The sequence below is a fragment of the Sminthopsis crassicaudata genome, chromosome 5, assembly GCF_048593235.1.
Source record: "Sminthopsis crassicaudata isolate SCR6 chromosome 5, ASM4859323v1, whole genome shotgun sequence".
NCBI classification, from domain to species: Eukaryota; Metazoa; Chordata; class Mammalia; order Dasyuromorphia; family Dasyuridae; genus Sminthopsis; species Sminthopsis crassicaudata.
Genome location: NC_133621.1, coordinates 281,334,791 through 281,361,737, shown reverse-complemented (window position 1 = coordinate 281,361,737; position 26,947 = coordinate 281,334,791). Strand labels below are relative to the sequence as shown.

Below are 26,947 nucleotides of genomic sequence, written 5' to 3'. Positions count from 1 at the left end.
AACCTAGATACAATCTATGTGTGTAAATACCATTTTCTTGTTGTACATTAATTATTAGCTTCTGAAGGTATAAGTAACCTGGATAGATAGACAGTAGTGCTAACAATTTACATTCACTTCCCAGTGTTCTTTCTCTGGGTGTAGTTATCTGTGTCCATCATTGATCAACTGGAAGTGAGTTGGATCTTCTTTATGTTGAAGATCTCTACTTCCATCAGAATACATCCTCATACAGTATTGTTGTTGAAGTGTACAGTGATCTTCTGGTTCTGCTCATTTCACTCAGCAACAGTTGATTTAAGTCTCTCCAAGCCTCTCTGTATTCCTCCTGCTGGTCATTTCTTACAGAGCAATAATAATATTCCATAACCTTCATATACCACAATTTACCCAACCATTCTCCAACTGATGTACATCTATTCAACTTCCAGTTTCTAGCTACAACAAAAAGAGCTGCCACAAACATTTTGGCACATACAGGTCCCTTTCTGCTTTTTAGTATTTCTTTGGGATATAATCCCAATAACAGCAATGCTGGGTCAAAGGGTATGCACAGTTTGATAACTTTTTGGGCATAGTTCCAAATTGCTTTCCAGAATGGCTGGATTCTATCACAACTCCACCAACAATGTATCAGTGTCCCAGTTTTCCCACATCCCCTCCAACATTCATCATTATTTGTTCCTGTCATCTTAGCCAATCTGACAGGTGTGTAGTGGTATCTCAGAGTTGTCTAACAAATAGACATTTTAAGTGCTAGGAATGCAACTGATAAATGAAAGAGGCTATATTTGACCCCAGTTCTTTGGATGGCAAATTTAATAAAGCCATTCTTTTGAAGTTTCTCCTTGGTTTTCCAACTTATAGGATACATGAATATTGCGTGCCCTTTTCCCAGCTGTTTTTGAGTATAGATGATGTCTATCTGATTGAGTCTATATGATTGCTTCTTGAGGCAGAACTTAGTTTGGTTTCAATTAATGGAAATATGTCTTAGTCACATATATCATTTGGGTTTGCACTACCGGGTTTAATTGGGCTACAACCAATGGCCATATTTTATATAAGTATAACTTTAAATCTTGTGAATATGAGGGCCAACTTCAGAGAAGTCATCGTTTGTACTAATCAAGAGTTATCTGTATGCCCACACTGTTGGCTAAAGAACCAATGAGAAGTTTCAAACCCCTGTCCCCCTCCTCAAATGTTCTTTTTCCTTTATGGTTTCTTATCATAAGAAATCTTTACAAAGATTCATAGGAAAGTAGAGTAAGGGAATTGTGGAAGATTTATCTTTTTCAAAGTCACTTGGTGACTAAGTCAAAACTCAAGATGGATGAGCCCAGTTGATCTTACAAATTTCAGAAGGTCATGAGGCCCCAGAAGACCACTAAAGTTGTGGCTGTGGTATTTACTGAAGTAACAGGCTGAAACAAAAGGAAGAGTTGGCATTTGAGAAGGAGGAGCCAAGATTAAAGAAAAGTATAAAGCTAGGAAAATTTCATAGCCACTGTTTCTGATAAAAGGCTCATTTCTAAAATGGTTCTGAAAGAACCATGTCAAATTTATAAGAATACAAATAATTTCGCAAATGATAAATGGTTAAAAAATATGAACAGACAATTTTCAGATGATGAAATTGAAATTAATGAGATCTAGATTAGGGGTAACGAAATGAAATTAGGGTTAATTGAGGTCTAGTGTCAGGCTCGGGGCACAGGGAGTCAAATGGAGCTCCCCTGCAACCCCTTTGGATTTGGCACAAGGATATGGAGTTAAATGAGTTCTAGTGGCGGCACAGAGTCCCCTGTAAAGGAATTTACAGGCCTGAAGACCTAGATTGATAAAAGAGGCTCATTATGGGGTTTGGAAGTTAAAGTCTAGTTAATAAAAGGTGTTAGGTAAAGAGAGAAATACACCAGAAGTTCCAGTGGACAGAGAGTCTGTGGTACAAAGCATGGTGCTAGCATGTTTTGACCCTCTGCAAAGAGATGATTCCAGCTGGTCTCTTTTATAAGGAGAGATTTAGCTAAAGGGGCCTATGGGTGCAGTCCCAGGTTGGTTCCTTGCTGGATTTCATCGGGGGCTAGAATTTGCTAGGTGGGGGTTGGGAAACCTGAGCAGATCATTAGAATGGGGGCTGGGACAGGAATTTTTGAATTTTTTTTTGAATTTTGAATTTTTTTTTTGAATTTTGAAACAGGAGTTATTACTCCTTTTACAATTGAAAAAATCCCCATCAATCTGTGGAGAAGAGACATTTTACAACAATTAGGATTAAAAATGAACACTTTGGTTTTTTTAGGCAGAGCTGCTGTTGAAGGCCTACCAACACTTTTACCTGTTCCTGTCCAATGGAAAAGTCTTAAGATATCATTAAAATAGGATTATAAACTTTGATATAAATTCATAGTTTAATAGAAATGGGATTTATAATATAAAGCATATTTATAATGTACAACATTATTTTCTCTGATATAATTCTTTTTTCATCAAGCAGTTGATTAATTTCCTGAATTGATTTGGATTTCTCTTGAATTGCTCCCTCTTCCAATGCATGTCAGCCTCTTCTTTTATCACTTACACTCACAAAGAATCCCCTAGGACAGAGACACATATAAGTGACTTGCCTAGGACAATACATAGGACAGAGATAGGATTTGAAGCAGTTGATCTTTGCTTTATATAATAGGTCAGTTCCTAAGTATTGTTTGATGGGTACTAGTTCTGCAATCCCCGATCACTCCAAAGTGGACTGAGAAAATAAGTTGGCGAAACTATAAGGCTGAATAAAGAAAAGATGCACCACCTCAAAGGACTACCAGGTTCAGACAACATTATTTCAATATATAGCCAATGAGGTTGGTTCACTGAGCAAACCTGCATGTCTTAATGTGTTGAAATTTTTCCTTTCAGATTAATACCCACTCTAAACCTTATTGAAGGTAATGAAAGTAATGAGACAAAATAGGAAAATAATTAAAGAATTATTAAATTACATTAAAGTCATTCCACAACCTATGATGGGATAGATATGGAAAGGTTTAGTCACAGGACTCTGACATCATATTTGATAAGCATGTTTTCTATAAGGTCATGGAGCTTTTAGAAGGCATCATCGAGATATGCTGTCTTCCAAAATATGCCTGCTAACCTGGCTAAAGTTCTGTAAACTATAGAGTAGGAGATGCTACTATTTTATTTACATTTATGGGATACAGATTCTACAGCTCTAGCTTTGGGCATGTTTTTACACTTTCTCATGACATCTTTCTTTCACCAGTTTCAGAGACTCTTAGTAACCACTTTTCTCTGCCTTCTCAGGACTTTCTTTTCATTTTTCATTTTTGTTTTGTCTTTTGTCTTGCATATGAAACCTTCTCTTGTAGAGAGCTGGAACTCTGGAGAAGAATACTTGAAACAAGGTGCTAACTCAGTGGAACTGATAATGGTTCTCTAGTTCACATATATACTTAGTACTTAGTATGATGATGAAATGGTTCTCTAGTTCACACATATTCAGTAGTGTAATGATGTAACTATACTGGGGTATTTAAACTGGAGACAAAGACTCAGGGGAGGAAGACTAGTTGAGACTGGCAGACTGTAAGACTGCTGGAGGAGACTGGGTCAGAACTATGACAGACGCAGACTGTGTAAGAAATAAAGACTTTGGACTCATTCTTGTCCATTCTCATGGTGTCTATCCTGTTGAGACCAAGGACCTTCTGGAAGACCTCCAGAAAACTAGCCGAGATATTACATTCTCTAATAAATCAAAATGTAGATAGTGTTCCCTTTCTCCAATACCTGCTGAGTTGAAGAATCCACCTTTATTTTTAGCCTGTGTTTATGCAATTGATGAGCAAATACCCTATAGGGGACAACTGTTCCTTTGATTATACCTCCTTGGTATGAAAGTGAGCCAGTTTCTCCTATGGTTCAACCATATACTAATTCCTTAAAACTCTGCTTTTAATCCAGTTTAGCTGCATTCTCTCCTTCCTTGCTCACCTCTATTAATGGATTAAGATGGTAGCAAAAAGTAGCAGGTACCCATAGGTGTTAGCCACTCTTCTTTAAAAAACACAAAACTGAAGTGGAAAATCTCAAAGTAAGCTCCTCATCTTTTTAAGCAATTCCAATTGGTTTAGCAGTTGGATGTGAATATTTTAAGCCTATCTAATTCTGACCAACGAGAACATACTCTTAAAGCAACTAGATTTAAATCCAACTTCAGGTACTTATTATATGACTCAGAATAAGTGACATATGCCTTAATCCACTACAGAGGGAAATGACAAACCACTCAGAGGTCTTTCCTTAGAAAGATATAGCAGCACAGTCATCAGTTGGATGAAGTAAATCCCCACAGAAGATGGAGGAGCAAGCTTCTCCTTGGGCAGGAGGAAATGATATAAGCTATCACAAGTGAGATGGTGAGATAGTACTCTTCTTGTTCCCTTTTCTCCTCATAGCAAAATTGTAATGAGTGGAATGACAGAAGCTTTTGTTGCATTGTTTTTCCAGTTCAATTCATGTCCAGAGGTTCTCTGATGCAATAGATCTAATTATACTTTCTTTTGCCATTACTAAGTAATTCCTAATTAGTGAACAGATAGTGAGAGCTAGCTCAAACATCAGTAGCAATAATGTCAACATCACTAAACTAGATGATTTACATTGTAGGCTGACATATTCAAATGACAACTGAAAATTAAAAAAAAAATTCTCCACCCAAATTTTATATATGGCATGTGCAACTACCTAATTTTGTTTACCTAACTTTTTACTAAAACCAAAGGGAAAAATCACTCTACTTTCCTTTCTAGCTATTTTCATTTAAATGTTGATCCTCTAGGAGGATGAGATTTTGCTAGAAAAATATTTTTAAAAAATTTTAAATATTTTAAAACATTTTTAAAAGATGACCCAAATGAATTAATTTTAAAATTGTCAAAATAATTGCAATTGTAAGAAAAACTTCTGGGACGGGATGTATAAACACACTGAATAGTCAATTGCAAAACCGTGCACAGAGAATAAGTTAAAATAAAATGTCTGCCTTTCAAGACATGTGAAACATTAGGTTAGGTAACACAAGATAGCCTATAATTTACTTAACCAAACTCTTTCTGCTAAATAGAACCTCAATTTGATCCATAAGCTGTCCATGAAGACTTAGTTATCCTCACATTAATTTTAGAAATGACTAAGATTTAGATTATAAAGCTCAAATCTTATGCCTGTATTTTATAAGAAGCTCAGCTATGTTCTAGTATTAAGCTCTGAAATAAAAAATTAATATTGGGGGTGGAGCCCGGACGGAGGAGAGTAGACTGGTCTTTGGCTGAGCTCTTTCTGGTTTTCCTCAGAATCAACACCAGATCAAGTTTCTGAATGAGTTTTAGTGTGATAGAAACCACAAACATTTGGAGTGTAACAAATTTCCAGCAGAAGATATTTTGGGAAAACTTCAGGAAAGATCTTTCAAGTATTAACTTTCCAGGCCTGGAATAAGATATGTAGGGCAAAGGAGTCTGGACCATGGCTAATGATCAAGTAGCCAACAAAACAAAGCTAAGCGTTTTCTTTCAGGGGATAAGATAGATACTTCAATGATATGGGGGGGGGTTCTTAATTATTTTTGATGAAATGACCAGAGCTAAGCAGAAAATGTGAAGAATAAGAAGGGAAAGAGGGAAGAAGAAATGTTTACATCACTACATGGGAAGATATGTGTAACTTTTTATTTTTTTAAAGAAACATAGGCATGGATAATTTTCAACATTTCCCCTTGCAAAACTCTGTATTCTAATTTTTTCCCTCCCTTCCCTCTACCTCTTCCCTTAGATGGCAAATAATCCAATATACTTTAAACATATGTAATTGTTCTATACATTTTCCCACACTTCTTGTGCTGCAAAAGAAAATTCAGATAAAAAATAAGAAAAATGCAATCAAAAGACACAAAAGAATGAAATTTTGTTGTGATCCACCTTCGGTTTCCACAGTTGTCTCTCTGGGTACAGATGACTCTTCATGCCAAGAAAATTGGAACTGGCCTGAATCATCTCATTGTTGAAAAAAGTCATGTTCATCAGAATTATACATTAATATTCTTGCTGTGTACAATGTCCCCTTTGTTCTACTCACTGCACTTAGCATCAGTTCATGTAAGTCACTCCAGGCCACTCTGAAATTATCCTGCTTATTGTTTTACAGAACAATAATATTCCCTAACATGCATATGCCATAACTTATTCAGCCTTCTCCAACTGATGGGCTTCCATTCAGTTTCTAGTTTCTTGCCACTATAAAAAGGGCTGCCACAAATATTTTTGCATATAGGGGTCAGCTCTGTGGGAAATAGACACAGTAGATATATTGCTAGATCAAAAGTATGCAGTTTGATAGCCTTTTGGTCACAGATCCAAATTCCTCTCCAGAATGGATCAGATCAAAACTTCAACAACAATGTATGAGTGTCCCTGTTTCCCCATATCTCTAACATACATCATCATCTTTTTCTGTCATCTTAAGCCATCATCATCTGGAGGTGGTTAGTGGTACCTCAGAGTTTTCTTAATTTGCATTTCTCTGATTAATAGCGATTTAGAGCACTTTTTCATGTGACTAGGAATGGTTTCCGTTTCTTCACCTGAAAATTGTTTGTTTAAATATTTGACCACTTATTAATGGGAGAATGCTTGAATTCTTATAAATTTTAGAAATGAGTCCTTTATCAGAACCCTTGAATGTAAATCCCCCACCTCAAGTTTGTTGCTTTCCTTCTAATTTTATCTGCATTGGTTTTGTTTGCATAAAATTTTTTAACTTAATATAATCAAAATGATCTATTTTGTATTCAATAATGTACTCCAGTTCTACTTTGGCCGAAAATTCCTTTTCCACAGATCTGAGAGGTAAACTATCTTTTGTTCTTCTAATTTGCTTGTATTATTTATGTCTAAATCTTGAACCCATTTTGACCTTATCTTGGGACTGGGTGTAAGGTGTGGGTCAATGTCTGCGTTCTACCATAATAATTATTGTAAATAGTTCTAGTTTATCCCAATTACATATGACTCTTACTGATGGTTTTAAATCGATGCTAGTGATCATTTTAAGGAAGACTCCATTTATTCCTAGATACTCTAGTTTAATAGGAATTTGTGTTAGACTGTTATCAAATGCCTTTTCTGCATCTCTTGAGATAATTATATGATTTGTATTAGTTTGGTTATTGATCGTCACTTATGCTAATAGTTTTTCTGATGTTGAACTAGCCTTGCATTTCTATTATTAAATTCTACTTGGTCATGGTTATTATTCTGGGCGTAACTTGTTGTAATCTTTTTGCTAATATTTTATTTAAGATTTTTGCATCAATATCATTAGAGAAATTTGTCTATAATTTTCTCTGTTTTGATCCTACTTGGTCATTTGTGTCATAAAAGGAATTTGGTAGGACTCCTCCTTTCTCATTTTTTTCCAAATAGTTTGCCTTGTATTTCAATAGTTCTTCAAATGTTTGTTACAAGTCACATGTAAAACCATCTTGCTCTATTAATTTTTTTAGGGAGTTGATTAATAGCTTGCTCAATTTCTTTTTTCTAACATGGGACTATTTAAGTAATTTATTTCTTCTTCTTTTAATCTGGGCACTCATATACTGTAAGTATTCCTCAATTCCAATTAGATTATCAGATTTATTGTCATATAGTTGGGCAACATCTCTAATCTCCTCCTCATTGGTGGAAACTTCTCCCTTTTCATTTCTGATACTATCAATTTGATTTTCTTTCCTTTTTCTAATCAAATTAACTAAAGGTTAATTTATTGTGTTCTGTTTTTCATTATTCATTTTTAATTCAATAGTTTTCTTAACTGCAATTTTATTAATCTCCTTTTATTTTCAGAATTTGATATTTGGTATTATTTGGGGGTTTTTAAATTGTTCTTTTCCTAGGTTTTTTAATTGTACGTCAAATTCATTGATTCTTCTCTTTACTATATTTCACTCACTCATTGTGTAGGATTAGATTATTTGGTTTCTAATGAATTTATGATTTATTTTCCCCTGGCCTTTTATTGCATCATGATCAGAAAAAGATGCACTTAGTATTTCTGCCTTTCTGCATTTGATTTTATCATTGTGTACCCTAATCCATGCTCAATTTTCGTATAGATTTCATGTGCTGCTGAGTATTTTCCTTTCTGTCTCCATTCAGTTTTCTTCAAAGTTCTATCATACCTAAGTTTTCTATAATTCTATTTACCCCATTAATTTTTTTAAATTTATTTTATGGTTCTATTAAATTCTGAAGAACAAATTTGAGATCCTCCACTAGTATAGTTTTGTTGTCTAATTCATCTTGCAACACTCTTAACATCTCTAGGAATATAGATGTCACAACACTTGGTGAATATATGTTTAATATTATTTCATTATCTATGGTACCCTTTAGCAAGATGTAACATCTTCATACAGCATTGAAGTGTACAGCGATCTTCTGGTTCTATTCATTTCACTCAACATCAGTTGATGTACGTCTCTCCAAGCCTCTCTGTATTCCTCCTGCTGGTCATTTCTTACAGAGCAATAATATTCCATAACCTTCATATACCACAATTTACCCAACCATTCTCCAATTGATGGACATCCATTCATCTTCCAGTTTCTAGCCACTACGAAAAGAGCTGTCACAAATATTTTGGCACATACAGGTCCCTTTCCCCTCTTTACTATTTGTTTGGGATATAAGCCCAATAGCAGCAATGCTGGATCAAAGGGTATACACAGTTTGATAATTTTTTGGGCATAGTTCCAAATTGCTCTCCAGAATGGTTGGATTCTTTCACAACTCCACCAACAATGTATTAGTGTCCCAGTTTCCTACATCCCCTCCAACATTCATCATTATTTGTTCCTGTCATCTTAGCCAATCTGACAGGTGTGTAGTGGTATCTCAGAATTGTCTTAATTTGCATTTCTCTGATCAGTAGTGATTTGGAACACTCTTTCATATGAGTGGATATAATTTAAATTTCATTATCTGAGAATTGTCTGTTCATATCCTTTGACCAATTATCAATTGGAGAATGGTTTGATTTCTTATAAATTAGGGTCAGTACTCTATATATTTTGGAAATGAGACCTTTATCAGAACCTTTAACTGTAAAAATGTTTTCCCAATATGTTACTTCCCTTCTAATCTTGTTTGCATTAATTAGTATGGTTTGTACAGAAACTTTTTAGTTTGATGTAGTCAAAATCTTCTATTTTGTGATCAATAATGATCTCCAGTTCTCATCTGGTCATAAATTCCTTCCTCCTCCACAAGTCTGAGAGGTAGATTATCCTCTGTTCCTCTAATCTATTTATGATCTCATTCTTTATGCCTAAATCATGGTCCCATTTTGATCTTGTCTTGGTATATGGTGTTTAGTGTTGAGCCCTATCTAATTTCTGCCATACTAATTTACAGTTTTCCCAACAGTTTTTTTCAAATAATGAATTTTTATCCCTAATGTTGGTATCTTTGGGTTTGTCAAAGACTAGATTGCTATAGATGTACCCTTTTTTATCCTTTGTACCTAATCTGTTCCACTGATCGACCGGTGTATTTCTTTGCCAATACCAAATGTTTTTGGTGACTGCTGCTATATAATATAGCTTTAGATCATGTATATCTAAACCACCTTCATCTGACTTTTTTTTCATTCGTTCCCTTGCAATTCTCGACCATATGAATTTTGTTGTTATTTTTCTTCCATATGAATTTTGTTGTTATTTTTTCTAGGTCATTGAAATAGTTTCTTGGGAGTCTGATTGGTATAGTCTAAATAACTAGATTAGTTTGGGGAGTATTGTCATCTTTATTATATTCGCTCGGCCTATCCAAGAGCACTGAATATCTTTCCAATTATTTAAATCTGACTTTATTTTTGTGGCAAGTGTTTTGTAATTTTGCTCATATCATTCCTGACTTTTCTTTGGTAGATGGATTCCCAAATATTTTATGCTCTCAACATTTGTTTGGAATGGAATTTCTTTGTATCTCTTGCTGTTGCATTTTGTTGGTGATATATAAAAATGCTGAGGATTTATGTGGATTTATTTTGTATCCTACAACTTTGCTAAAATTCTGAATTATTTCTAATAGCTTTTTAGCAGAGTCTTTGGGGTTCTCTAAGTATACCATCATGTCATCTGCAAAGAGTGATAGTTTGATTTCCTCATTGCCTACTCTAATTCCTTGAATCTCTTTCTCGGCTCTTATTGCCAAGGCTAGTAGTATTTTGAATAGTAATGGTGATAGTGGGCAACCTTGTTTCACTCCTGATCTTACTGGGATAGGTTCCATTTTATCGCCATTACATATTATGCTTACTGACGATCTTAAATATATGCTCCTGATTATTCTAAGGAATAGTCCATTTATTCCTATACTCTCAAGCGTTTTTAGTAGGAATGAATGTTGGATTTGGTCAATTATACTAATAGTTTTCATAATACTAAACCAGCCCTGCGTTCCTGGTGTAAATCTTACTTGGTCATAGTGTATTATCCTGGGGATGATTTTCTGTATTCTTTTTGCTAATATCTTATGTAAGATTTTATCATCAATATTCACTAAGAAATTGGTCTATAGTTTTCTTTCTCAGTTTTTGATCTACTTGGTTTAGGTATCAATATCATGTCTGTGTCATAACAGGAGTTTGGTAGGACTCCTTCATCCCCTATGTTTTCAAATAGTTTATATAGCATTGGGGCTAATTATTCTTTCAATGTTTGGTAGAATTCACATGTAAATCCATCTGGTCCTGGGGATTTTTTCCTGGGGAGTTGATTAATAGCTTGTTCTATTTTTGTTTCCTGAAATAGGACCATTTAAGCAATTTATCTCCTCCTCTGTTAATCTAGGAAGCCTATGTTTTTGGAGGAAGTCATCCATTTCACGTAAGTTATCAAATTTATTGGCATAAAGTTGGACAAAGTAATTCCTTATTATTTCTCTAATTTCCTCTTCCTTGGTGGAAAGATCCCCCTTTTCATTTGTAAGACTAACAATTTGATTTTCCTCTTTCCTTTGTCTGATCAGATTTACCAAAAGTTTATCTATTTTATTGGCTTTTTCATAAAACCAACTCTTAGTTTTATTTATTAATTCAATAGTTTTTTTTTTTTTTTTACTTTCAATATTATGTATTTCTCCTTTTAATTTTTGTATTTCAAATTTGATTTTTGGTTCGGAGTTTTTAATTTAGTCTTTTTCTAGCTTTTTAAGTTGCAGGCCCAATTCATTAATCTTCTCTTTCTCTATTTTATTCAAATAAGCCTCTAAAGATATAAAATTTTCCCTTATTACCGCTTTAACTGCATGCCACAGATTTTGATATGATGTCTCATCATTGTCATTATCTTGGGTGAAATTATTAATTGTTTGGGATATAATCCCAGTAGTAGCGCTGCTGGGTCAAAGGGTATGCACAGTTTGATAACTTTTTGGGCATAATTCCAGATTGCTCTCCAGAATGGCTGGATTCTTTCGCAACTCCACCAGCAATGTATTAGAGTCCCAATTTCCCCACATCCCCTCCAACATTTATCATTATTTGTTCCTGTCATCTTAGCCAATCTGACAGGTGTGTAGTGGTATCTCAGAGTGGTCTTAATTAGCATTTCTCTGATCAGTAGTGATTTGGAACACTCTTTCATGTGAGTGGATATAGTTTCAATTTCTCCCTCTGAGAATTGTCTGTTCATATCCTTTGACCATTTATCAATTGGAGAATGGTTCGGTTGCTTATAAATTATGGTCAGTTCTCTATATATTTTGGAAATGAGACCTTTGTCAGAACCTTTGTTTTTAAAAATATTTTCCCAATTTGTTACTTCCCTTCTAATCTTGTTTGCATTAGTATTATTTGTACAGAAACTTTTTAGTTTGATGTAATCAAAATCTTCTATTTTGTGATCAATAATGATCTCTAGTTCTCCTCTGGTCATAAATTCCTTCCTCCTCCACAAGTCTGAGAGGTAGATTATCCTCTGTTCCTCTAATCTATTTATTATCTCCCTCTTTATGCCTAAATCATGGATCCATTTTGATCTTATCTTGGTATATGGTGTTAAGTGTGGATCCATATCTAATTTCTGCCATACTAATTTCCAGTTTTCCCAACAGTTTTTTCCGAATAATGAATTTTTATCCCTAATGTTGGAATCTTTGGGTTTGTCAAAGATTAGATTGCTATAGATGTACCCTTTTTTGTCCTTTGTATCTAATCTGTTCCACTGATCTACCGGTCTATTTCTTAGCCAATACCAAATGGTTTTGGTGACTGCTGCTATATAATATAGCTTTAGATCAGGTACACTTAGACCACCTTCCTCTGAGTTTTTTTTCATTAGTTCCCTTGCAATTCTCGACCTTTTATTCTTCCATATGAATTTTGTTGTTATTTTTTCTAGGTCATTGAAATAGTTTCTTGGGAGTCTGATTGGTATAGCACTAAATAAATAGATTAGTTTGGGGAGTATTGTCATCTTTATTATATTCGCTCGGCCTATCCAAGAGCACTGAATTTCTTTCCAATTATTTAAATCTGATTTTATTTTTGTGGCAAGTGTTTTGTAATTTTTCTCATATCATTCCTGACTTTTCTTTGGTAGATGGATTCCCAAATATTTTATACTCTCAACATTTGTTTGGAATGGAATTTCTCTTTGTATCTCTTGCTGTTGCATTTTGTTAGTGATATATAAAAGTGCCGAGGATTTATGTGGATTTATTTTGTATCCTACAACTTTGCTAAAATTCTGAATTATTTCTAATAGCTTTTTAGCAGAGTCTTTGGGGTTCTCTAAGTATACCATCATGTCATCTGCAAAGAGTGATAGTTTGATTTCCTCATTGCCTACTCTAATTCCTTGAATCTCTTTCTCGGCTCTTATTGCCAAGGCTAGCGTTTCTAGTAGTATTTTGAATAGTAATGGTGATAGTGGGCAACCTTGTTTCACTCCTGATCTTACTGGGATAGGTTCCATTTTATCGCCATTACATATTATGCTTACTGACGATCTTAAATATATGCTCCTGATTATTCTAAGGAATAGTCCATTTATTCCTATACTCTCAAGCGTTTTTAGTAGGAATGAATGTTGGATTTAGTCAATTATACTAATAGTTTTCATAATACTAAACCAGCCCTGCGTTCCTGGTGTAAATCTTACTTGGTCATAGTGTATTATCCTGGGGATGATTTTCTGTATTCTTTTTGCTAATATCTTATGTAAGATTTTATCATCAATATTCACTAAGGAAATTGGTCTATAGTTTTCTTTCTCAGTTTTTGATCTACTTGGTTTAGGTATCAGTATCATGTCTGTGTCATAACAGGAGTTTGGTAGGACTCCTTCATCCCCTATGTTTTCAAATAGTTTATATAGCATTGGGGCTAATTATTCTTTCAATGTTTGGTAGAATTCACATGTAAATCCATCTGGTCCTGGGGATTTTTTCCTGGGGAGTTGATTAATAGCTTGTTCTATTTTTGTTTCCTGAAATAGGACCATTTAAGCAATTTATCTCCTCCTCTGTTAATCTAGGAAGCCTATGTTTTTGGAGGAAGTCATCCATTTCACGTAAGTTATCAAATTTATTGGCATAAAGTTGGACAAAGTAATTCCTTATTATTTCTCTAATTTCCTCTTCCTTGGTGGAAAGATCCCCCTTTTCATTTGTAAGACTAACAATTTGATTTTCCTCTTTCCTTTGTCTGATCAGATTTACCAAAAGTTTATCTATTTTATTGGCTTTTTCATAAAACCAACTCTTAGTTTTATTTATTAATTCAATAGTTTTTTTTTTTTTTTTACTTTCAATATTATGTATTTCTCCTTTTAATTTTTGTATTTCAAATTTGATTTTTGGTTCGGGGTTTTTAATTTAGTCTTTTTCTAGCTTTTTAAGTTGCAGGCCCAATTCATTAATCTTCTCTTTCTCTATTTTGTTCAAATAAGCCTCTAAAGATATAAAATTTCCCCTTATTACCGCTTTAACTGCATGCCACAGATTTTGATATGATGTCTCATCATTGTCATTATCTTGGGTGAAATTATTAATTGTTTCTATCATTTGCTGTTTTACTCAGTCATTCTTTAAGATGAGATTATTCAGTTTCCAATTACTTTTTGGTCTAGTTAACCCTACCTTCTTATTGAATGTAGTTTTTATTGCATTGTGGTCTGAGAAGAAGGCATTTATTATTTCTGCCTTCCTGCATTTAATTTTGAGATCTTTATGACCTAATATATGGTCAATTTTTGTATAGGTTCCATGAACTGCTGAGAAGAAAGTATATTCCTTTCTATCACCACTCAGTGTTCTCCAAAGGTCTATCATATCTAGTTTTTCTAATGTTCTATTTACTTTTTAAAATGTCTTCCTTGTATTTGTTTTGTGGCTTGATTTGTCTAAATCTGAGAGTGCAAGGTTGAGATCTCCCACTATTATAGTTTTACTGTCTATTTCTTGTTGCAACTCTCTTAACATTTCCTTTACAAAGTTAAATGCTATACCACTTGGTGCATATATGTTTAGTATTGATATGGCTTCATTGTTTATGCTACCTTTTAGCAGGATATAGTTTCCTTCCTTATCTCCTTTAATTAGATCAACTTATGCTTTTGCTTGATCTGAGAGAAGGATGGATACTCCTGCTTTTTTGGCTTTACCTGAAGCATAATAGATTCTGCTCCAACCTTTTACCTTTACTCTGTATGCATCTCTCTGCTTTAAGTGTCTTTCCTGTAAACAACATATTGTAGGATTCTGAATTTTGATCCAATATGCTATCTGTCTCCGTTTGATAGGAGAGTTCATCCCATTCACATTTACAGTTAAAATTACTAATTGTGTATTTCCTGCCATCATATTATACCCAGATTATGCTTTTTTCCCTTGACACCACTGAACCCCTTCCCCAATATTAAATTTATAGACCCCACTTGTGTCATGCAGCCCTCCCTTTTTAGTATCCCTCCCCTCCTTCCATATCCCTTCCCTTTTCTTGTACTCTTCCCTTATTCCCCTTTTCCTTTTTCCTTTTCCTCTCCCCCCTTTTCATGAGGTGAGAGAGAATTCTCTGAAAAACAAATATGTCAATTATTTACTCTTTGAGCCTACTCTGATGAGAGTAAGATTCACACAATGTTTCACCCCCTCTCTAAATTCCCTCAGATGTGGTATATTATTCTATGTTTCTTCCTGGGATGTAGTTTCCCTCTTTTTATCACTCCTTCCCATTTTTTTTTTTGATACTACCCCCTTCCCTTTACTACACCCCCCCTTTTTTATATATTAGTAAAATCAAATTATTCATGCGGACTTTCTATATATCCACAACTGATATACAGTTTTCAAGTTCTTTTTACCTTTTTCTGTTTCTCTTCAGTCTTGTGGATGTAGATAAAATTTTTTGTTTATGTCTGGCTTTTTTCTTAGAAACAAATAGAATTCCTCTGTTTCATTAAATGGCCATCTTCTTCCATGGAAGAAAATGTGAAACTTAGCTGGGTAGTTTATTCTTGGTTGCAATCCTTGATCTTTTGCCTTTCAGAATATCAGGTTCCAGGCCCTTCGATCTTTTAATGTGGAGGCAGCCAGATCTTGAGTGACCCTTATTGTGGCACCGTGATATTTGAATTACTGTTTTCTAGCTGCTTGCAATATTTTTTCCTTTGTTTGCCAGTTCTGCAACTTAGCCACAATATTCTGTGGAGTTCTTTTTTTTAGGGTCTTTTTCAGAAGGTGTTCGATGAATTCTTTCAACACCTATTTTCCCTTCTATTATCTATTTCTATTATCTCTGGACAGTTCTCTTTGATGTTTTCCTGTAAAATAGAATCTAGGCTCTTTTTTTGGTCATAGTTTTAGGGAAGTCCACTGATCCTCAGAGTATCTCTCCTATATCTATTTTCCCGGTCTATAGATTTTTCCAGTAAGTATTTGACGTTATTCTCCAGCTTTTCATTATTTTTTTGTTTGTTTGTTTTTGTTTTCTTTGACTGATTCTTGGGTTCTCAATGAATCATTCATTTCTATTTGTTCCCTCCTGATTTTAATGAGTTATTTTCTTCATTCACATTTTGTAGTTCTTTTTGTATATGCCCAATTGAGTTTTTAAATGAATTATTTTGCTCTATTGAATTTTTTTCTATTTCCCTAATATTTTAAGAGAGTTATTTTCTTTTTCCAATTCAGAAAAACTACTTTCTTGAGACTTTTTTATCTTTTCCAATTCAGAAATCCTACTTTCTTGAGAATTTTTTAACTTTTCCAATTCAGAAATCCTACTTCCCTGTGATTTTTTAACATTTTCTAATTTACAAATTTTTGTTTCCCTGCATCTCCTGTGAATTCCTTATTTTTTCCAACTCAAATTTCAAAATGTTGTTATTCTCTATCATAGCTTCTCTTTCCTTTCCCCATTTTTCTTCAAACTCTCTTAACTTCTAGGAGAGAGTTATGTGATGGGGGGCAAGTATCATTCCCCTTTAGAATGTTATCTGCTGACTCTCTGCTGTTAACTTCCTCGGGGTTGGATACCCGCTCTTTCTCTGTGTAGAGGGAATCAGTAGTGCTCTTCAGCTTTTTACTCATGGTTAAAAATCTTTTGGTGTCTGTCCTTGGGGTAAGCAATTTATTTATTTATTTCTTTACCAGATTCCTCCCAGACTGGATGCAGCGTCTCTTGTGTCTAAGCTAAGAGATAGCTCTGGGAGAGAGTTCCCCACCCCCTCCCTGGAAGTGCCTAACAGGTGATTAGCAGGACTGTGCTTTGAGGGCGCTGTGTGTCCTAGCGACTTCCCTGAGGTTTAAGACTGAACAGCAAAGGCGACACAAAGCCCAGCCAATGTGTCCCCTGGGGCGTGGATGTCAGCAGCTGAAGTGAAAAGCCCCTGCGCTCAAACTGGAAGTGTCTGCCTGGAAACTAAGGTCCATATTTTAAAGGTTCTGCTTCTCTGGGACTTCCACAGCCTCTGGCCAAGTCCAGCACAATGTAGATTAGATATTGCCTCAGGCTGTGTCCCCACTGTTCAGGCTCTTAACTACCCCAAGGTGAAGCCTGGACAGCAGAAAGCGGCTGCAAAGCCGTGCCGAGATCTGTTAGGTCACTTCTAGATTGGGGTGGTTCTAGGATCTGGCTTGGTATTTTAAAGTGGCTTGATTTCTCTTATGCACTGCTGTTTTATAAGCAGAGAAGAGCTAACAGTCTGTGCCAGATTCTTCTATCTCAGTGGCTTCTCTGATCCCAGAGTTCTCCCCAGCCTGATCGGCACAGTGTGCTAGCACCTAACCGTCTGTGCTGGCCTTTTTTTTCCTCCCCTTGGAACTGACCTTTTCTGTTGAAACTCCAGATTCTCTTCAGCTGGTATGTTGTCCTTCCAATCCTTGTGGTTTCTATCAGTCCAGTGTTATTTTTGAAGCTGATTTAACTAATTGGTAATGAGGGAAGAAGGGAGCCTACAGATTTGCGTGTATCTTCTCTGCCATCTTGGCTCCACCCCTGATTTTATTTTAATTTCAGTCAGTGACTCAAAGAACTAGGCTGAATTCCTAAAAATAGGTTTTAACTTTGAAAAAAATCATGATCAAGTTAAGGTGAATTAAACTTGAACTTAAAAAAAAAGACAACTGTATTTCTATTAGATGTTAGTTCACTAGTTCTTATCCTAGTGCTATTATTTTAGATTATAAAAACCATAGATAGGGGCCCTTAGGTGGTGTAGTGGATGGAGCACTAGCCCTGAAGTCAGAATGACTTGAGTTCAAATCTGATCTCAGACACTTTAACACTTACCAGCTGTGTGGTCCTAATTTTCTCAGGGATAAACAAAAAACCAAGAGGTACAATTCTAAAAAAAAAATGATTCCAGAAACTTCTGGAGCATATTTTTACAATTAAAATATTTGGTAAATAAAATAACAATTCTGCCAGAGCCCTTCACCCAGACATCTACAAACCATTTTAAGATTAGACAAGAGTCTTGGCCCCAAAGGAATGTCCTGGATGTGTAAGAACTCCCTGCCCCAAGGTTTTTCTGACCCAAGCATTAACTGTCAAAAACATGACGAATGTTCCAACCGCAAACCGTCACATATTGCCTTGACTTTCTGATATATGGTCAACAAATGTTATATCTTTTGTTCTATGGAAATTTACTTTGCTACGTGGCATTCGCTCCACAACATATAAAAACCCTTTGCTTTGTCTCAATAAACGAGCTATTCTGTCACTACACAGAGTGGTTTCCATTCTTTCTTTCTTTTCAGCCCATTCCCAGGCAAACGCCTTCCCCAGCCTCCGGCTTACAGACTGATGTGTGACTTCAGCCGTCCCTAGTTCGAGACCCGCAGGCCGGGTCAAATTGGCGCCCGAACAGGGACATGAAGATCCATATCAGCCCGACGGATTGACGAAGAGAAGGAGAGATGAACCGCCTGGCCAGGCCCCCGTCTAAGGACCCCGAAGAGAATCTTCACATACAGTGTAAGTGAACCAATCCGTCGAAATCATGGGCTCCCACCTTTCTAAAGAACAGATTTTCGTTAAAGATCTTAAAGAGAGTTTTAGGGAACGAGGAATTAAGGTTAAAAGGAAAGATCTTAAAAGAAAGCTTTAGAAAAAAGAGGCTTAAAAGTTAAGAAAAATAGAGCTCTGTGTCTGTCTGTGTATGTTTGTCTGCTTTGCATTGCTTCTGTTCTGTGTTAAAAGTTAGCAAGCTCATAAGAGATAAGAATTCAGCCTCTGTGTTACAGGCTTAGAAAAATAACAGGCTGAATTGTGGAAATTGGAATTCATTCAGAATAGTAATTCTTTCAGAGTGGTCTTAAATCATGGAATATCTAGGCATTCCCTGTGAAGGCAGAGAAGTGCATTAAAATGGGCTTTGAAGTTTAGAGAAGCTCTGTTTGGATTCCGGGAGGGAAGAATGTTCAAGGTGAAACAAACTTCTCTCTGGCAGCGGGAGTCCTAGGAAAAGCCTCTAGTTTGCTTTAGTGATTTAAGAGCTTTGTTAAGTTTTAAAAACAATGATTAAGAAATTTGGGAATTGATTATTTTAATGTTACTTAATATAAAAGTGTTTGTGATTTTAAACTTTTTAACCTGTTGTACCAATTTGTAAGTAAAACAAAAGAAAAAACTTGACTATTTTAAACTGGTGGGAAAGTTTTCTCTGAAAAGCAGATTTTCAAAGCCTGCTAAAGGGGAGTAACAGCATTACAATCTTATCTGCTTAATACCATACCGCCTGAGAAGCTTCTACTAGTGGCCTTGAAGCACTCAGGCAGAAAAAAAAAAAAAAAAAAAAGAAAAACTATTTGGTTTGCTTCTGAAACATTGGGTAATTTGTTATCATTATGGGTTATGAATCTTAAAGTTTAAAGTTAAAAAAAAAAAAAAGGAGGGGTGATTAAAGAAAAGGGACAAGAGAGATTGATTTGCAAAATTAATTAATAGTTTAAATGAAGCATCTAGTCAGAAGAGTTATTGGTTTGGAAGTGTTTAAAGTATGTCAGAGAAAGTTTGAGCAAGTAGGCATTGGGAAGAGAGAAAAATGAAGCATCTAGTCAGAAGAGTTATTGGTTTGGAAATGTTTAAAGTATGTCAGAGAAAGTTTGAGCAAGTAGGCATTGGGAAGAGAAAGACAGAGAGATGGGACAGGAAAATGAAGGTGATTTAAGAAGGATTGATTAGTGGGAGCAAAAAGATTTCAAGAAGAAATCAGTGGGGAAAAGAAGGAACTAGTTGGAAAGGGGAGTCACGGAGAGATGACTGTGAGACAGGATGTGTTTTTACAGGGGGAGAACAGCAGTAGGAAGCTGCAGCTGTTTTTGGTTGAAGAAAGCAAACTGATAAAGGGTCAAGCCACTCTTACAAGATGTTAATTGAGTGAACATTTGTTTCTAAAATACATAATGGTTTTTGTGTTTAAAGAATATGATCAGAAATGTGATATATAGTCTGAAAGGGTTATATATAAAAAAAAAATGTTTAATTGATGTTTTTAAGAATTTTCAGATTCCTTTATGTGAAAATAGAAGTTTTAATTAATTGTATTGATGCCAATTATTTACAGGGACTCCAAGTATAATAGTTCTTGCCTTTGTCCTTTTGAAAATGTTTTTGTTATGGCAATATGTAATTTGGGATTTTTCTGTGTATTGGGTATTTTAAAAACAAAATAATTGGTACAATGTTCAACTTATAAAACATCTACTTGGGTATATAAGAATTGTGTGAACATTCTGGGATAAATTTCTTATTGTTAAAAGTCTTACAAAATGTAGATGATCTTTTTGTGACAAAAAAAAAAAAAAAAAAAAAAAAAAAAAAGTGACCTTGTCCAAGTCACTATCAGTTTGTTAAATTATTTAGGAGCACAGGGATTGAGAATTTCTTAAAACAAATTTCAATTTGTGAAACATGAGGTAAAATATAAATACAGTAAACAATGTGGCTTTAGGAGTGTTATCAGCCACAGTACTTTTGGTACAAGAAAAGTCAGAAATTAACCTTTGGGAATAGTTTAATAGTGAATGTCCTGCACCAGGTTCAATCAATTCTGAATCAAAGAGGCCAGGAGGTGGCTAACTGATTCAAGGATTTTAAAATATGAAACAATACTATTGGAAAGAGATGATTTGGCACTCTCACCAGATCATAACTTTAATCCAGCCATGTTCTTATCTGCTTCCCCTGGGAAACATGTGTACCTTGAACATGATTGTCCAAATGTGATTGATTACCAAACTAAGGTTAGGGAAGATTTGTAGGAAGTCCCTTTGTTGAAAGGCACTGAATAGTTCATAGATGGTTCTTCACAAATAGTTAACGGGAAAAGGAAAAATGGTTATGCTATTGTTAATGGGAAGATTTGACTCTGGTTCAAGCTGGATTCTTGCCAAAAGAATGGTCAGCTCAAAATTTGTGAATTATATGCAATAAATCAAGCCCTAAAATTGCTTGAAGGACTGATTCAAAATATGCTTGGGGAATTGTTCATATATTTGGGAAATATGGGAAGAAAGGGGAATGGTAAACAGTAAAGGAAAGGGATTGGCACACAGGGCATTGGTCACTGAAATTTTGACTAATCTTATGTTACCTAAGAATGCTGCAGTGATTCATGTGCAGGGGCACCAAAGAGGAAATTCATTTGAGATAAGGAGAAACTGCTTTGCAGATGAGGAAGCAAAGCGGCCTGGAGAAGAGGAATCTGTAAGTACAGAGGAGATGGTGGAGCAGGCAGATTTAGGCCAAAGCACCTGTTTCACAGCTAAGATCCTCCAATCTGTGGCCCAAGCTATAGCATCCTCCCTCATCATGTAAAGTGGAAAGGGTGGATAAGGAAATTAAACAACAATTGACTGAATTGGCATTAGAGACACAATTGCCCTGGACCAAGTGCCTTCCCCTTGCCTTATTAAGAATTAAAACAAAACCCCTGAAGAGATGTGGAATTGTCACCTTATGAATTATTGTATGGTCACCCTTATCCAAAAGGGATTCAAAATTCTTCCTTGTATCCAATATTTGAAACCAAGGATTTGTTTTTAAGGAAATATGTTATGTCTTTACTGTAACATCTGAAAACTTTGCAACTAAACAGGCTTATTGCTCAGACTCCTCCCTTAGGATTTCAACAGTGCATGAGTTCTAGCTTGGAGATGGGGTCCTGGTTCAGACATGAAAGGAGGACAAGCTGACCCTGAGATGGAAAGGACTGTTCCAGATCCTCTTGACATCAGATACAGCAGTGCTACACAGGAAAGAGAGTGGACTCAACATACCAGAATTAAAGGACTGGTGGACTCCGAGAGTGTGGACTTCCCAACTGAATGCAGAGAACAAACTGAGACAGACATTGAAAAGCAACTGATGAACTGTGCATGTAAAATCTTGATAGCGGTATTGAAGGCTCACTATTAGATAAAATATCTATTACTGACACCTCCCCCATTTTTCCCTGGTGTCTTTCCAAGACTTGGTCTCAATCATGTCCTACCCCATTTCTTATGTAAGCTGTGACTGAGCCCATGACGGGATTAGTGTGACCCCGGGTGGTGGATGATTTGAGGTTTGACTTATTATTTCCAGAACCATGGCAGTAAGACCATGCAATTGCCATGACGGGCAACCTCGAGAGGTCTGTTTCCCACCCACTTAAGATAGAATCTGGTATAACGTATCCCTGAGTTGGTGTGGTTGACCCCGATGACCTAAGACAGCATTTGGTGGCATGCTATTGATATAGATCGAACGCTCACTCCCCACAACCGGAGGCAGGTCACATAGCCTAAGACAGGCCTGTCACCTTACAAATGAAAAAAGGGGGACATGCCAGAGCCCTTCACCCAGACATCTACAAACCATTTTAAGATTAGACAAGAGTCTTGGCCCCAAAGGAATGTCCTGGATGTGTAAGAACTCCCTGCCCCAAGGTTTTTCTTTTTTTTTTTTTTTTTTTTTTCTTTTTTTGTAGTGTGTTGTCCTAGGTGTTGTTGGAGGAACCCTCAAAGATTTCTTGAACAGTTTCAGCACTCTTTTGAAGCAGAGTAGTCATTGCCAAGGAGCTGAAAAGAAGGGCCGACTTGAGGAAGTGTCCATACTCTGCTTGGAGAAAGACCCCAATGTCTTAAATGTTTACTATTTTTTCCCTAAGAAGACAGGGAAAGTTTTCTCTGAAAAGCAGATTTTCAAAGCCTGCTAAAGGGGAGTAACAGCATTACAATCTTATCTGCTTAATACCATACTGCCTGAGAAGCTTCTCAATTCACCTTTCAATTTTTAAAATTGAGCATTTTAATGAAAAAATTTGATAGTATATATGGTTATTTTCATTTATGATCTTTTTTTTCCCCCTGAGGCTGGGGTTAAGTGACTTGCCCAGGGTCACACAGCTAGGAAGTGTTAAGTGTCTGAGACCAGATTTGAACTCGGATCCTCCTGAATTCAGGGCTGGTGATCTATGCACTGCACCACCTAGTTGCCCCCCATTTATGATTTCAAAGATGATAAGGTGGTAATTAGAAATACATTCAGCGATGCAAAATTTTCTAAAATTAATTTTACATGAAAATTTCAAAATAAGAATTCTGTTCTTGACATGGATGAACCATGATAAGATAAACATCACAGTTTACAAAGATATGCATTGTATTACATCAATTAACAAGGGATAAGATGAAATCCATATTGGAACTCACAAATAACGAGGAGCTATTGCAGGGAAGATGCTGTGAGATGGAGAGTAACTCATAGTCCTGAAAATCTTTTTCATAAGCACATCTTTTAGAGAAGCAACATCTCCCCTCCCCTAGTAAGGGGATTCATACCATGTTAGGGAGGAGGGCAAATAAGATGGCATAAGACAGCCTGGGAAAGAAAGTTCCACAATGAACACTTAAACATTTCCTGACAAGGGAAGAGCATAAGTTGGTTTCTAGAATTCACAACAAAAGCTTTTTTTTTTTTTAAATAATGATACTAAGCTTATGGAGGCTTATAGTAAAGAAGACAGAGAAAAAAAATCTTTTAGAATTTAGATTTAGAATAGAGAAAAAAAAAACCCTTCATTTACATGGATATATTTTTAAAGCACAAAAGTGATAAATAAAATAACCTGTAAGAATTGCTTAAAGTCCAGTTCATCTTGTTCTCCTTGACCGTGTTCTACTTCAGGCAATTCTAAATTATCCTTAGCATTAACTGCTCCTTCATATTGCCTTTTCTTCATTCCCAACTTGATACATTTCTCTTGCATCATTTTCTTAGAAAATAACTCTTCTTGAAGACTTATATACTTTAATTCCAATTCTATATATTTTGAAGATTCTGCTTCTAATTGTCCTTTAAGGTCTTGAATCTGTTTCATAAAATACATGTTTAGCCAATTACGTGAGTAAAAGATAGGTCTTTCAACTTATATATTAATTTAAAATTACTAAGATTAAATTAATTCCATTGTAGTGGGATGTGTAATTATCCTTATCTTACATCTCCAAAATATTTTTCCTAAAATTATTTAGATAAGTTTACAAACCCAAAACAAAGGTAAAGATTGAAAGAAGAAACCATGAAATTACATTACTAGCTTTTATATAAAGTCTGCAGAATAAACATTATTTCCACCTTTCTCCAGGTTAATTGTGAGTTCTACTGTGAAAACTTGTCTTTTCCATCGTTTAATTGTTAAAAACCTCTTTCTTTGCTAACCTTGCATATCTTGCTCTCAGAAACCTATAAATGTTACGAAGTCATTTTTTGGATAAATATTGCTGAGAACTGTAGGACAGTAAATTAATGACAGTAAAATAAACTGCTTCTAATTGTCATTATTAAAAATTAATGATGGGGTAAGAGTAGCAATTCTTAATATGAAAGACAAAATCCAAGGTCCAAGTGAAAAATTTATAAGGACATTGTCTTTGCCAAAAGGTACCTTTATTTATGAGAATTATTTACAGACAAAATGAAGAAGTAAAATAGGCACCAGAAGGGATAGATAGAAATAGATTTGGGAGATCAATAGTTACTAAAGAAAGGTATTTGGAAGAAACCATTAAAGGAATATGCCACAAACTGTGAGTACACCATCGAATGGCAAGCTTTATCCATAGAGGAGTTTAGCAGTCTAACTAGAGCTAACTATAGTCAGAAGAAAGACATGATTAAAAGGAAGATGTTATAGAGAGGAAGATAACTAGCTGACTTAGTTCTAAAAAGGACTTAGCAAAAATCTTCATCATAAGCACACCTTTTCTTTTTTCTTTTTTTTTTTTAGGTAAATACAAACTTGGGGTTTTTCAGGGAAGGAGGGGAAATACCAAAGAAAAGTTAAAGAATATGTATTTGAGATACTGAGAATGTCTTAAAGATATTCTGGGGGAAATTTGGTTCTAATTAGGGCTTAAGCAAATTGTCTGGGAAGTTTCCATCATAGGAATATTTAAGATATACTACTCAAGGCAATGTGGGCCCATCAAGATTGGCTTAACTATGGTAATAAGACAGTCTGGAAGTCTGAGAGTTTGCAAGATGAGTGTTTTAGCATTTCCTGACAAGGGGAGAGTTTCAGAATTCACATGTATAGCACTACTACCAGTTAACACATACATAGCACAAATTTGCAAATGTTATCTCATTTGAGCACTTTTATTTTTCAAAAGTTCTTAAGGACTTTGCCCTAACTTCTGGTGGTGTAAGATATCAGAATTGAGGAAATGTCTCATCAAATACTAGAATCTTAAAAAGCAGTAGCTTTAGATATATTCATTTATTTGTTATTCTTCCAGGAGGAAGAAAATCTTTTATTCCCTAAAATAGAAAAAATAATGTATGGAGAATATTGAACTGGAAGGGTCTTAACCTACTTACTGGTGGAATGGAATGACAATCTCAGTTATATCAGTCCTTACCTCTCTTAAATCAATTCATGTCCTGTTTTTATAGAATAAATTCTTAACTTAAACTTAAACTCTTAATATAGCTATGTTATATTATAAAGTTTCTTAATGGTAATAGTGATCACCTTGCAACCAAACTGTTTTTTGTTTGTTCTTTGTCATTTTAAAATCTATTAAAGCAATACTCAATCATACTGTTTCTGCCTATTAGTCATCCTTTTGGGGGATGTTTTTCATTTTTAGGATTATAGGAGCAGTGTTGGAAGGAGATCTGTCGTTCCAAGAGTCCTTGCAAATATTGCCCCAGATGTTTCACCACTTCCAAAAAAAGGTTTTTGGAAACCACCTATTTCCCTTTTGGATTCCTCTGTTAGAAACACTTTTCTTTACATCAAAACTAAATTTGTGTGTTTACAATTTCCATTCATGAGCAAAACAAGCCTAATATTTCTCCCACTTGAAAGTGATTTCAAATACTTGAGAAGCTCTTTTAACACAGTATAATCACACACATACATACACACAAAGCTTGCTTTTCTTATGAATTCTATGATGTAAAGAGAGGAACATTTTCTAATATGCAAATCTATATATCAAGTTTTTGGAGACCAGAATTTTCTGGGCGCTGTAAAGTCTCTATGTGATGAGTTCCTGGGTAGTAAGCTGGGGTAACAGAGAAGCCTCAAGATAAGATTATAACATTCCTTGGGGCAAGCAAGGAAGGTCATTGGTGGAGGTCTTTGCCAAGCTAACCTCGCTGTATGCAATCAGAAAGCAAAGTTATGAATATCAAACGCTCAAGGTTAAATTTCCCTATAAAACATGCCCTCATAGTATATATTTTCCACAAAATCTTTCTTTTAGTCTGTAATACTCCACCTGAAGAAGTCTTTCCTCCCCCATGCTTCATGGCATCTTTCTCCTCCTTATAGTTAACTGTTTTAGGCTGTTAAAACCCTTTTTCAGAAGACTGAATTGCTTCCATTTGAATTGTCTTAAGAAGGTTCTGGGGATTACCAGGAAGGATAAGAATACCATATTTCTAAATTCTCTTTGGTATGCCTGGGCTGAGACACCTGGAAACTATTGGTACTGCTGCTGATTCAGAGGTCAGGCTTGGGCTGGGCTGGGGCTAGATCCAGGGTTGCATGTGTGTCCTGTCCTGTTGTGTTCTGTCCCAGAACTCCCACTCTGGTGTCACAGACCTTTTTTGCTGAGTTTCCAAGCTGCTTCCAAGTTTCTGCTGAGCTAGAAAATATTCTTCTCTTTTGGGTGTTCTAAGTCTCTAAAATTTGTTTAGAGACATTATTTAAAGGAATTTCAAGCAGTCTCAGGGAGAGGGTGGGCAAGTTCCTGTTTTTAATCTGCCATTCTTGGATCCACCCCTTGCATGTATTTGTAAATAAAAAGCTGTTATTTAAAAAATGTTTTTGTGCAAAGCAAGCCAATGCAGACAAGGTTAG

General features: G+C 35.4%; 2 long non-coding RNA genes across 2 annotated transcripts in view; both read left to right on the top strand.

Moving 5' to 3' along the window:
- The window catches only part of LOC141544759 (uncharacterized), a 155,428-nt gene that overhangs the window by 39,298 nt on the left and 89,183 nt on the right, over window positions 1-26,947 (top strand). The gene's annotated exons all lie outside the window — the stretch shown is intronic.
- On the top strand, window positions 17,133-25,678 carry LOC141544757 (uncharacterized). The gene is made up of 2 exons (XR_012482786.1): window positions 17,133-18,564; window positions 21,715-25,678. It is a non-coding gene; the product is annotated as an uncharacterized LOC141544757 (long non-coding RNA).